Source organism: Vanacampus margaritifer, chromosome 9 (assembly GCF_051991255.1).
Source record: "Vanacampus margaritifer isolate UIUO_Vmar chromosome 9, RoL_Vmar_1.0, whole genome shotgun sequence".
Lineage (NCBI taxonomy): Eukaryota > Metazoa > Chordata > Actinopteri > Syngnathiformes > Syngnathidae > Vanacampus > Vanacampus margaritifer.
Genome location: NC_135440.1, coordinates 11,143,317 through 11,155,291, shown reverse-complemented (window position 1 = coordinate 11,155,291; position 11,975 = coordinate 11,143,317). Strand labels below are relative to the sequence as shown.

The following is an 11,975-nucleotide window of genomic DNA, read 5'->3' as shown; positions in this document are numbered from 1 at the left end:
ATCCAATTTATTCTAACGTAACATGCTGAACTCCGTTGATGATGGGTGTGTGATGGTGTGCTGTGTTTTGCTGTTCATTGATGCTTTTGGTTAAGTTCATTTATAAATGGACTTTCTTTTTTCATTGGCAATATTAATTTACTTGTATTTGGAAAGTATTGGTGAATGAAGTCAATTACAACTAAACCCGTTGTTTACTAACATACAGCACATGCATGCAAGGACAACTCACCATACTTCCTCACTTGCCTTTATAATATACTCTTTATACGTACATACATCATAAAGACAATGAATCCTCTATACTAAATGAAACTTAATATTATTGTCATCTTCTTGAGGTCTCATTTATAAAAGTATGATAATAATTGCTACAAAGAGTGTTTATACACATACTGTAAACTGAAAATGATATATAAGCAAAAATGATTAGTGAAGGCGCACATGTGCGGTTTTCTGTTTATTAGTCACAACCTGGAAATCAAATCCCCTTTCTTTCCTTATTCAATCATGAATGTCAATGCAACGCATATTATAAATGAAATCAAACCTGTTCATCAATGGCTCTTGACTGTGAACCATGGCCAAGAAACAAATATTTACTTTCAGAAATTGAGGTGCTTCTAGATGAGGTGGGGATTAGAAAGTAAATATTTCTATGAATTTAGTTATGAAGGTAGAAGGAAAAATAATTTATAAAATGCACTCATATGCGTTACATACAGTGGATCTAAAAAGTGGATATAATAAATTTAAGAACAGTTTTTGTGATATAAAAAATAAGACTGAGATAAATCATTTCAAAAACATTCCAAATTTATTGGCGAGAAGAAAAATTGTTTGTAAGTATAAACATGCTTTGGCAAGTCTGCCCTGCTATGGGTTGGACAGCTATACAGTGTTCCCTCGCCATAACGCGGTTCACTTTTCACGGCCTCGCTGTATCGCGGATTTTTTTTACTGCAATTTTGCATGCTTTTTTTTTTTTTTTTACAGTAGTGTACCTATTTTTTTTAACATTGAGAATGTTTAAACAAGAAAGAATTGTGAGAAAATGTAAATGCCTCGTTAAAAAAGTGTATAAACTGTGTGGTGAGGGGTTTTAGATCCTTAAATCATTTATAGTAAATGTTAAACATAAAGCTAACTACTTTGCGGATTTAGTGCGTATTTTTTGCAATCTAACCCCAGGAAAAAGCACTGTGTATAGGGGATGTAGCTCAGTGGGAGAGCGCATGCTTAGCATGCATGAGGTCCTGGGATCGATCCCCAGCATCTCCACTTTTTTTTTTCTTCCAGCTCCGGCGAGCTTACTGCAGTCAATATTCGGGTTACTGTCAACATTTTGTTTTTTGAAACATTCCGGATAACCCGTTTACATGCGTGAGTTACTCCCGTAGCTATACTACACATAAGTCGATCTAAACTGTGACGCACAGACAACGTTATTGCGCAACTAGATGTAATTTCTGGTTTCAACTAAATTGTTTAGTGTGGTGAGTGACATGAATTTGAATATCATGTCTTTTATTAACCGTAGAAAGTTATCAGTTTCCTCTTCGCTCCAAAAGTCTGAGTTTGGCCATAATATGTGTGCATAAAGCCTACTGTCCACATACACTTGTTTGGTTCATAGCGCCACCTACTGTATAGGAGGTGCATAGTATTTCCATATTCACCCTCGCCAACATTGCTAATTTCAACCACGAAAAATTTTCGTCATATTTTTCGTCACAATTTCGACGAAAATCAATTGAAAATTTAAATGGAAGCCATTCATTGAGACAATAAATCAAATTTGCTGACAATTTCATCAATGACTAAAATGACAATGAAAACAACACAGTGACGAAAATTCACACAATCCAATCAGAAAGATTGAAACGCGGGTTGGAGAAAAGAATCACTAAAAAAAAAACTGTTCAGTGTTCACTGCACTTTATTTACTGTTCAAACATAATTACCTTCATTGTGCAGCTGTAAGAATTCATCTCAAGCAATTATGCACTTTTTTTTTATTTAGATGAAAACTAAGTTACAAAACGGCATATTATTGTCAGTTCAAAATGTTTCATTGAAACAATTAATAAAGACACCGTTGTTAAATATGTCTTGCGTGTTAATTAAACTACAGTTACAAATGGGTGTGTTTTAATTTTCTGGATAAAATATGAAATGAATGCTTAAGAAAAACATTGACTAAATTGTCAATTTAGACTAAAATTGCTCTTTATTTTTGGCGATTAAAATTAGATTAAAACTAAAATACAGTACAATCAGATCAGATTTAATTAATTTTAGTCAAAAGACTACAAATAAAACTAAATTAAAATGTCTTGTCAAAATTAACACTGCTCACAAAATAACACACGAAACAGGCAGGGAGTGTTTTTTGTCAGTCGTTAGCCAAGCGGGCGCCCGTCAGTGACGGACTGAGAGGTCCGTCAGTACTTAGTGATGATTACAGTGACGGTCTACATGAAAACCCACTTCTATAGTCCATCTTTTTTTTTTTTCATTCCTCATTCGTCAGCAAAATGGATGTCTTTGAGTGAGGAACTGACATACATTCATTCTGTCAATACTGACAGAAGGCCCACATCTGATAAGCTCGCAGTCACTGTTACAAATTGGCTTTTTGTTGTGTTTTGTTGTTGAGGCAGCAGTCACATTTTTCTATGGAGAGATATATAAACTAAAAATAAAAAAACAACAACATTCAAATGAAATGGATTTAAAAAAAAAAATCTATTTACTCACTAATTTTGAGTTTATCTTATTCAAGAAAACCAAATGTGGCACCTCATTCCGCAGCCACAGTCTTGTGGCTGTGTTACGACAAGTGTGTGCATGTGTGCAATACAGATTGTGTTGATAGTTCTAGGAAGGCAGCAAGCATCCTATCTGCAGCTGACCTTGACTTTTTTTCTTTGATGATCAAATACTTTTATTTTTAAATACTCCTTTCCTTATTTTTTGGGCAGTATCCTACAATTCACATAACTCAAACAAACTTTCACAATAATACAGTAAACTACTTTTCTTCTCTCTGTAGTTCAAATTATGGAATGGTGACAGTGCACCAAAGGGGAGATATTCATTATCTGTCATCATATTCATTTCTATGCTAATGTGACTGGAACTAGTTTCGGGCGAAAATGTATTTTGATTCTCTCAAATAAAAATAAGTGGCTATCGCACGTTTGTTTTTGTGGCTTACCTTTAAATGAGAGAAGACATTTCCAACCATGTGCTATTTCCTGGCTATATAACCATAAATCATAATGAATGCAATGCAAATACTAGCCTGTTTCTTGCAGCTATCAAAGCAGCCTGAACCTGTCAGTGCTCAGATGTTTCATTTATTCAACAATATAAACAGAGAGGGTAATGACAGGATTGATAACCATTGAATGATAGGCTTATTAATACATCTTTAAAATGTTTTTTCCATAAAGTTATAAATAATGAAAAATGAACCTAGTGATGATAAATACACAAAACCGTCCTTAAAAGCACCAGTGTAGGCCTGATTTCCCAAGATCCCAAATAACAGGCTCTGACCTCTAACAGACGATTGTCGGGCATATTGCATGTGACCTACTAAGTACCATAAAGCAAGCGCTAAATTGCGTGTTCATTCTAACACTCCAACAATGTCATGATCTTGTGATTCTGTTTTTGATTATTATTATTATTCCAGTTGCCTGGTTGGGCGAAGCCACCTGCTCACCAGCTGGCTCAGTCAGGTTCTTAAGCACTGATCATATGAGAGTTAGACGCCGGAATATTGTCCACCTTGTTAAAGCGTGTGCTTTTTGCATTGCCCAAATTACATCTTAACATGTACCTCTTTCTTCACCTTTGCATATAATTTCCGTTTTTTTAACTACTAGTTCTAAACTTGTATAATTTCAATTTTGTTTACTTGTTTAAATTTATTGTCATACCTTCTAAACTTCTACTTCAGATTCTGTTTTCTTCCTTGTGCTGTTTCTTTTTGGTCTTTTTGTGTTTTGATCCTAAATCTGTGGTTCTTAACCTGGTTGGAGGTACCAAACCCCGCCAGTTTTCTATGCACATTCATCAATCCATTCTTCCTTTCTTTATATATTTTTTAAAAAGTAACTCATTCACTCCCAGCCATTTTCACTGCAGCAACCCCCTTCGCTCCCGGCTGTTTTACTGGATTTTGACTGATTTCGCAAGAATATTGTGTTCTATTGCTATAAAAACATGGAACCTACCAAAAGAAAAATTAGTCTCTTTTTTCATCAGGAAAAAAAAAATATTTCTATCTGTTTCTGTTTTGTAGCAATTAGCATTAGAATATAGCTAAGTTTTATCATTATTCACAATCTTGTTGAAAACACTAGGCAAAAGAGCATGTTGCAACATGACAATGGCCTCTTATACTCTGCTGCCACTTGCTGGCCGTTTTTGTAATAACTACCATTGCTTCAAGCATTCTCTTTAGTTCAGAGGCTGCATCAAAGCTTTCTGTATGTTCTAGCATTTAAAAGGTTTTGGGACCGTGGTAACATTTCAAATAGAACATATATATATATATATATATATATATATATATATATATATATATATATATATATATATATATATATATATATATATATAGAATTGCTCATCTTGCCATTGCAAAACATGCAATTAGGACTCTATATTTATAGACAACCACCATTGTTTTCTTAAGATGGAACCCAGGGACAGCAGAGACAATGAAAACAGTAGAGGGCTCAGAAATGGAACTCTGTGGAACACCTTATGTTCAGTTATACATGTGAATTCAAATTGCACATATTTGTCCGATCACTTCCTTTTTTTTGCTCAACATAGTTTGTATGAAGGGATTGCAATCAAAAAATCCCACGACGTACCATTATAACAGTAAAAAGTCGACTACTGAACGCACCAATTTCCCTGCAGCACAGATCAGGCCAAGTGATGTTGCGTAATAATCAGCAGCCAATCATGGCTGTATCATTATGAATCATGTGAGTCGGGTGTGTGTGTTGACCTTCGCTGAACACCTGAGACTGACACACCGAACCCCTGGGGTTTGATTGAATGTTAATGTTAACATGAGTTCCTTAGTTGCCGTTTTTTTTGCACTTTAATTTATCCTTCCTTATTTGTGTAATTCTTATTCAGTTAGTAATGTATTTTTTTATTGCGTTGTCGGTCTCCTGTTGTGGCTCTGTCCATCCACTTTTGTTATTAATTCTGGCTACTTATCATTTTCCTTTTCTGCTTCTCGTTTGTGTTTATTATTATTGGTCACGTTGTTGTGCTCTTCATTCAATAAAGTTTTATTTGCTCTTATTTTGTGGTTCTCTGCTTTGGGGTATGGTCCAATATTCGATGTTACTGTTCACAACAAAAATATTGTGTGCACGGTCGGCAACAGGACTGAAAACTGTGAAGAGAAAAGAAAATTTTTGTGGCTCAGGTTCACTATGGAACATTTGGTTTCCGTTTTCCTACATCAGAATGAAAATGCAATGGCAGAAAATACCACGGACTTCCCAGGGGCACAAAAAGAAGAGGATATTGACAAAATGGGCCTGAAGAAGCATCCGTGCAGTCCATCGCTGCTAGCTGCTCTACATCCCCCGTTAGCTGCACATTAACATTTCATTAATTTAATGTCTAATGTTATGATGTTATCCAAACCATTAAGCACTTTGTAGCCTATATTATTACCATTATCCCACTATCAATAATTTCTGAAGTTGTTATGTTGTGATCTGTGACAACATTGCTATTGAATAGTTGTTTGTTTTCATTAATTATGCATATAATAAATAAACTTTTTGCCCTAGTTTGAATGTATTGTCTTATTGGCAGGTGCATGGGTGCTGTCCAGTGCTGTATCTGCCTCCTTTACAGGTGAAGCATTTTTGCCATTGCCTTGTGGTAACTTGCTTTAGGCTTAACATTTGGTTGAATATTATTTGGCCAAATTCAGTTAAAACTACATTTTTATCAAACAGTCTTTTGTGCTTTTATTGAAAAAAAAAATGAGAACCTCCTTCTTGAACATCTTCAGATGCAACATCTTCAGTTTGAAAACAATCAAATAAAATGAAGGGTTATTGAGAATGTGCCCTCTATAATAGCCAAAAAATGGGGTCAAATTTGAAAGAAAATTAATAATGGCAGCCTTTTCACGTTTCCATAAAAATCACAAATTTCATGTTTCAACATCATGAAGGCCTAAAGAGTCTTTATGAGCAAATATTAGGTAGTTCTGTTTAACCTGCTAGGGGGAGAAAAAAACAACAGCGTTTACAACATGTATTTCTCTTAGCCAGTAGGTGGCGCTACCACTACAATGAAAAACAAGTTTGTAGATGTCTTCAAGCCTTGACGCTCATCAAACGTGTGACAATTTGACAAGATATGATCATCTGTGTCAAGTTACAGCAGCTTTAGTTGCCACTTACTAAAGTCATGAAAAAAGCTTAAGATTCGATCCCGAACCGTAGATCATTATTTCACTCTACCGGAAAGTAGGGGCAACAGCCATTGTGCCACAGTAGTGCTTCCTGTCCATTATACAATTCTTAAAACGTGTGTGGGTGAAAAATATGGTTATTTTAACCCTCCAATTTGCATCAATATTGCGACATGTACCTTTAACATCATATGGTTAATCTCCGCTAAAGCAATAACTATCTCCTTATTTGAAAACCCGACCAAAAAGTATTGGCAAAAACAGTCGAGTTTTTTCCCCGGCAAATTTGCGAGTTTTTTCCCCGGCAAATTTGCGAGTTTTTTCTTTGAATATTGACCCCACCCTCTTTAAAAATATATACAGTATCTATATGTGGCCCTAATAGACCGTCGTAGCCAAACCCCACTTAGCACTGGGAGGGAGAAAACAAAATCCTGGAGCCGTGCCTGTATTTTGCCCACATAAAATGATGGGTACATTACAGTCAGAGTTTGAAAGTTATCGTGGAATTTCCGCCATTGTTGACCCTGCTCATCTCTCTGACTTCTCCTGAGAGAAAAGCGAGAGATAGGATTAGCAGGAAGATGCCATCTTCTTCAATCAGCTGCGCAATCAGACGCCTGCTTAGATCCTGACAGTGACAAATGTGGCTTTTAATGTCCTGCTGCATGCTGGCTCCGTATTAATTGCATTTTTCTGCAAGGTAGATGAGAGTCACGCAGAGTGACAATGGGTGTTACAATTAACACTGAATAGTATTCATGGGCTGTGGCTCAATGTGTTGGAAGTCTGTGGAGATGTTGAGGAATCTTGAGCTTCAGCTTTGGTTACTGTATGGCTCGCGCAGAATACAGTTATTGAGTAAGCTCATGAAAATCAGCAAGAAATCTGTGGGTAGAAAAATGAGCAATTGTAATGCTGCAAGAAGATGGAAAATCAATCCGAGCTATTTACACAGTTTTTACCAAAACAACAATTTGGATTGACCTGAAAAAGACCCCAACGGTGTTTGTGCAGCATTGTGCTATTGATCATAATGTGCGCCTTAGACAGATGCTATGAGTGAAAAGGCTCCGCTTGTGTTGTAAGAGAACAAAACATTTGTTATATGTGATGTGTAGGATGGTAAATCGACTGCTACCGGTATTTATTTGGTCTCTATCAAGTTTTGGCTGTGGATTAGATGTCCCGCTCCTCTCTTTGAGCCCCAGGCAAGCTCGAAGGCACTCATGCAGCTTTAACCCTGCCGTTTGCCACTGGGTTGGAGGATTTTCAAACTGGGTCAACGGATCCATCAATATTACAAGAAGTGGACCCTATTAGCAAATAAATTGTTCATACAACAAATATGTGAGTTTTACTTTTGCAAGCATTTGACAGAAGTAGTCAACCATACTGCTATTGTTTTCTATCCATTCGCGATGTACACACTTGGGATAACTATGGAGTCGGAAGTTGCTGTATTTTACTGAATAGTAACAGCATTTCAAACAAAGTAAGTTTCATACTGACAAACTCACTGTTTTGAAAATAACAATTTTTCACTGTCAACTTCCACTACCAGCAGACTCTGGCACGCAATTATCTATAAATAGCTCGATTCACCCAAGGGTGACGCGAGACCCGAGAATCATGGCTGGTTGACTACACACAATCTGTTAAGGCAGAAGAAGTCCTGAATTCAAAGCAAATGACCTAAATGGTTAAGTCTGATGGGTTTTAGGTGTTGTATCACTTGACCACACAAATGCTACAGTCAGCACTTTTGTCACCTAAGCAAGATTAGCACAACGCATTCAGCTTCTCACACACTTTTTACAAGTCTGTGAGCAAATATAATCAATCTGGAAGTGAGAACATGTGGATCATGGTGACCTCTACATCATTGGTTTTCAAGTGTTGTCACCTTGAGACCCATATTTTTCTGTTGTCAGTAGGTCTCAACCAGGGTAATTATAGTTTTGGAATTTTCATTTTAGTTTGTTTTCATTAAGTTTTGAGATTTGTTATTTAAATTTAATTAGTTTAAATTAGTTTTCAGGGTGGTTCTGTTAATTTTTATTAGTTTTAGCTTAGAAAAATGTTTAGATTTAGTTTAGCTTTCGTTTTTAATTTATTTATTTTAATGTGTATTACTTGTGCGCAATATTTAATAAACACCATAATAAAATTAAATCATCACTTCAGTGTGACACACTTTCAAACGTCTTTATTTCAATTACTTTGAAATAAATATACTTAAAATCATATTTAAAATCATCCCCAAAGGGTCATGTATTAAATTAATTACCAATGACTATAATCATAGTTAGTTTTATAAACATAAAATGTAGTTGCGGGGGGTAGATTGCCTTTCCTTTTCCTGCCGTGAATGTTGGGTAAAGAGTTAGAATAAGAAATATATATATATATATATATATTTTTTTTTTTTTTTTTTTCCACTTTTAAGTTTCCAAAGATTGTTCAACTAATTGTTCTCTTACATCACTTAAAACAGGGGTGCTCAATATGTCGATCGTGATTGACCAGCCCATTGTATAGTATTGGTAGATAGCATTACATTTGTAATGTTTTTTTGTTTTTTTGTTTTTTAATACATTAGCTCACTGGTAGCATTCTGCGCTCTCAAACTGGAGACATGGTCGCTGCACGGATTCGATCACTGAGCGAACGTAAACCATGCATGACCAGTTAAGTGAGCTATATTGCAAAATCTGACTAAATTCACAATTATCCAACTGAACTTGGTTCTGGTATTTTTTGCAAAAACACACACCCCTTCAGCATTTACAACTCATTCCATTCTTGTGAAACAAAAAAGCCTCTGACATCACAGCTTCATTCCTCTGTAAAACAAAATCAAGCATCAACACCCGCTGTTGTCATCCAAGCCGGATCATCCCGATTTTCACTGGGGCAATTTTATTAAGTGCTTTTCGCTGCCAGGGCTCATTCACGACTCTGGTGTTTATGAGTCAAATTTAATATTTGTTAGAAGATCTGTCAGACATCCCCAGGCAAACATGTCCAAGAATAAAAAAGACGGAAGAAAAGTTATCTGTGCCAACAATGTTTTGGAAGTGTTTCCTCAGGTCAAGTGGGCCTAAATCATGTTACGTTACCCAAAATACATATTAAAATTAGGGGTGTCAGGCGATTAAAATTGTTAAATCGTAATTAATCACATGACTTCAAATTTTATATCTGTTCGAAATGTACAATAAAATGTACAGTAAAATATGTTTTTTCTAAGTTTCATACTCTTGTTAATAAGGGTATTTAAAAACATTTATTCGGCGATATATCGCAATATTACAGTGTCAATCAATTTTTGATGGAAATATTACTTAGGGTTAGGGTTCACACTAAGCATTGAACAATGTTATATTAATAGAACATTAAGCCTTAATATTTTATTACAATGGTGTTCAAACATGAAACAGATTGCAACCTGTTTCTTAAATACTGTGGTAGTTTCAGATACAGTAAATGCACTTTAATACAAATGTTACAGTGTACATGTACAAGTTTACTTATTAGCATTTTCTAAATTTGAGTAAAAAAATCACCATAATCGACTTATAAGTTGTTGGAATTTATTTCTATATTAATATAAACTTAAGTTAATAATCTGACTCCAATTTGTGACCTTACCAAACTATCACCCATCCAACAATAGCATGCTCGTTCTGCAATAGAAAGGTATCAGGAAGTCGGCATTTTCACACACGAGTGGATTTATTCCTAACACTCAAATCTAATACAAACAGCTGGGGTCCCGGGTCCCTATCAATACAATTCTATACGTCTCTGTCTCAAGCAGCCAACGTAGTCTCATCCGAGTTGCCCCAGTGAATAGTTATACTACACAATATTTAAATGACACAGAAACAAAGGCATCCTGGCATTATTCTATTGGCTATGTGTTTTCTGCAGTTTAACTTTAGCTTGCTTTTCATTGGCCGATCTTCATCCGCAGCGTCACTGGGTGGCTTCTCCTGTTTTGTACTTTTCCGCCCCGGTGTCAAACAAATGTGGTTTACAACATACTTTGACCTTATCACGGTTCTGCATCTCCCCCTGCAATTAGCATCCTTTGTTGGCAACATTCCATTCCTAAAACGCCCACGCCCATCACACACATCCTGTATTTCACCCCCACGCACACAAACTCTTATATTCCTTTAAATTTCATAATTAAATAATTAATTGGTATTGAATCGAATCGTGACCTATGAATCGTGATACGGATCGAATTGTGAGGTACCAGGCAATTCACACTGTCTCCTACTTGTTAACATGGGGGGGGGGGGGTTAACTAATAGAAATATGGCTGCATCTTTTAGTCATTGATATAGTAATTTCATAATAATTCGTAAAATTGAGTAAAAATTAAAAAGATGTGTGGTACTGTAAAAAAAACAAATGTGATATAGATTTGTGTTGAGGTCATTTTTCTGCCACTAGATGGCATAATTGCATTTGTAAAATGGTGACTGCTCAGTGCCTTTTTCTTTTCATATTAAGAGCTATCTAATCTTTAACATGAAGAAAGTTGTGAAATTCTGCACGTTTTTAAAATTGTAAAATACAACTTGACCCCAGTCTCCACAAATATATACATTATTATTTAATTTATTATTAATTTTGATGTTGACGCGTTGCGACTGAAATTCCCCCAGTACAGGCTTCCCAATAAATGGGCGGTCATTAATCGCGCGTTGAAAATAACATTAGTGGCGTTAGGAACTTTGAATTAAATCAAAATAAACACACTAATTTTGACACCGCTAGTTAAAATATGTTTTTGCTCATTCATGCTATCACTTTGTGCACCCTATTTGAAGTTCTGCATGACCTGACCAAACACATGCAAACTTGAAGCACATTGGAATACAACTTGTGTTATATTAAATCTCATTTGAAATTGGAAAGTAAATAAACATCTGAGGAAAAACAAAGGCTACCAGCTACTCAGCCTGGGATTGCATTCCATTTCTCAGTTACCTCCTCCCACCGAGCCCTCGGAGGTGAACGCTCCCAAAATGAGGTGTCATTGCGAATTACGTGAGCAGCTGGGGCCCAGCGCCATTCCATCGGCCGGGTCCATTCATCCAGGTGGCACCCAAGGTAATCGCTCACGATCTGGCGCGCAGTTAAGTGACAGAAATTGGTGCTGATATGGTGCCTGTGTCAAAGGTGGAGGTTCGTGTGTGTTTGTGAGGGAGGGGGGCTTGTTTTGAAATAGCTTCACTGAATTCCTGATACAATCAAATTGTGGCACAATAAGAGTTAAAAGGATGTGGTGACATATTTTTGTTGGTGGTTTAGGTAGGACTAAGCATTTTGAAACGGCGGTGACATTTCTTTCACATTGTGTGACATACAATATGCATAATAAGTGAACTGGACTTTTGTCCCTAAACATTGACCCTGGTAAGATTTTGAGGACATGGCAAGGATGTGTTGCTGCTGGGGGTGATCGTCAATGCCGCAGGGG

The 11,975-nt window shown here is 36.2% G+C and overlaps 1 non-coding gene across 1 annotated transcript; it reads left to right on the top strand.

Annotated features, from left to right (window-relative positions):
• Positions 1-1,209: 1,209 nt before the first annotated feature.
• On the top strand, positions 1,210-1,281 carry trnaa-agc (transfer RNA alanine (anticodon AGC)). Its single transcript has one exon. It is a non-coding gene; the product is annotated as a tRNA-Ala (tRNA).
• The last annotated feature ends 10,694 nt before the right edge of the window (positions 1,282-11,975 follow it).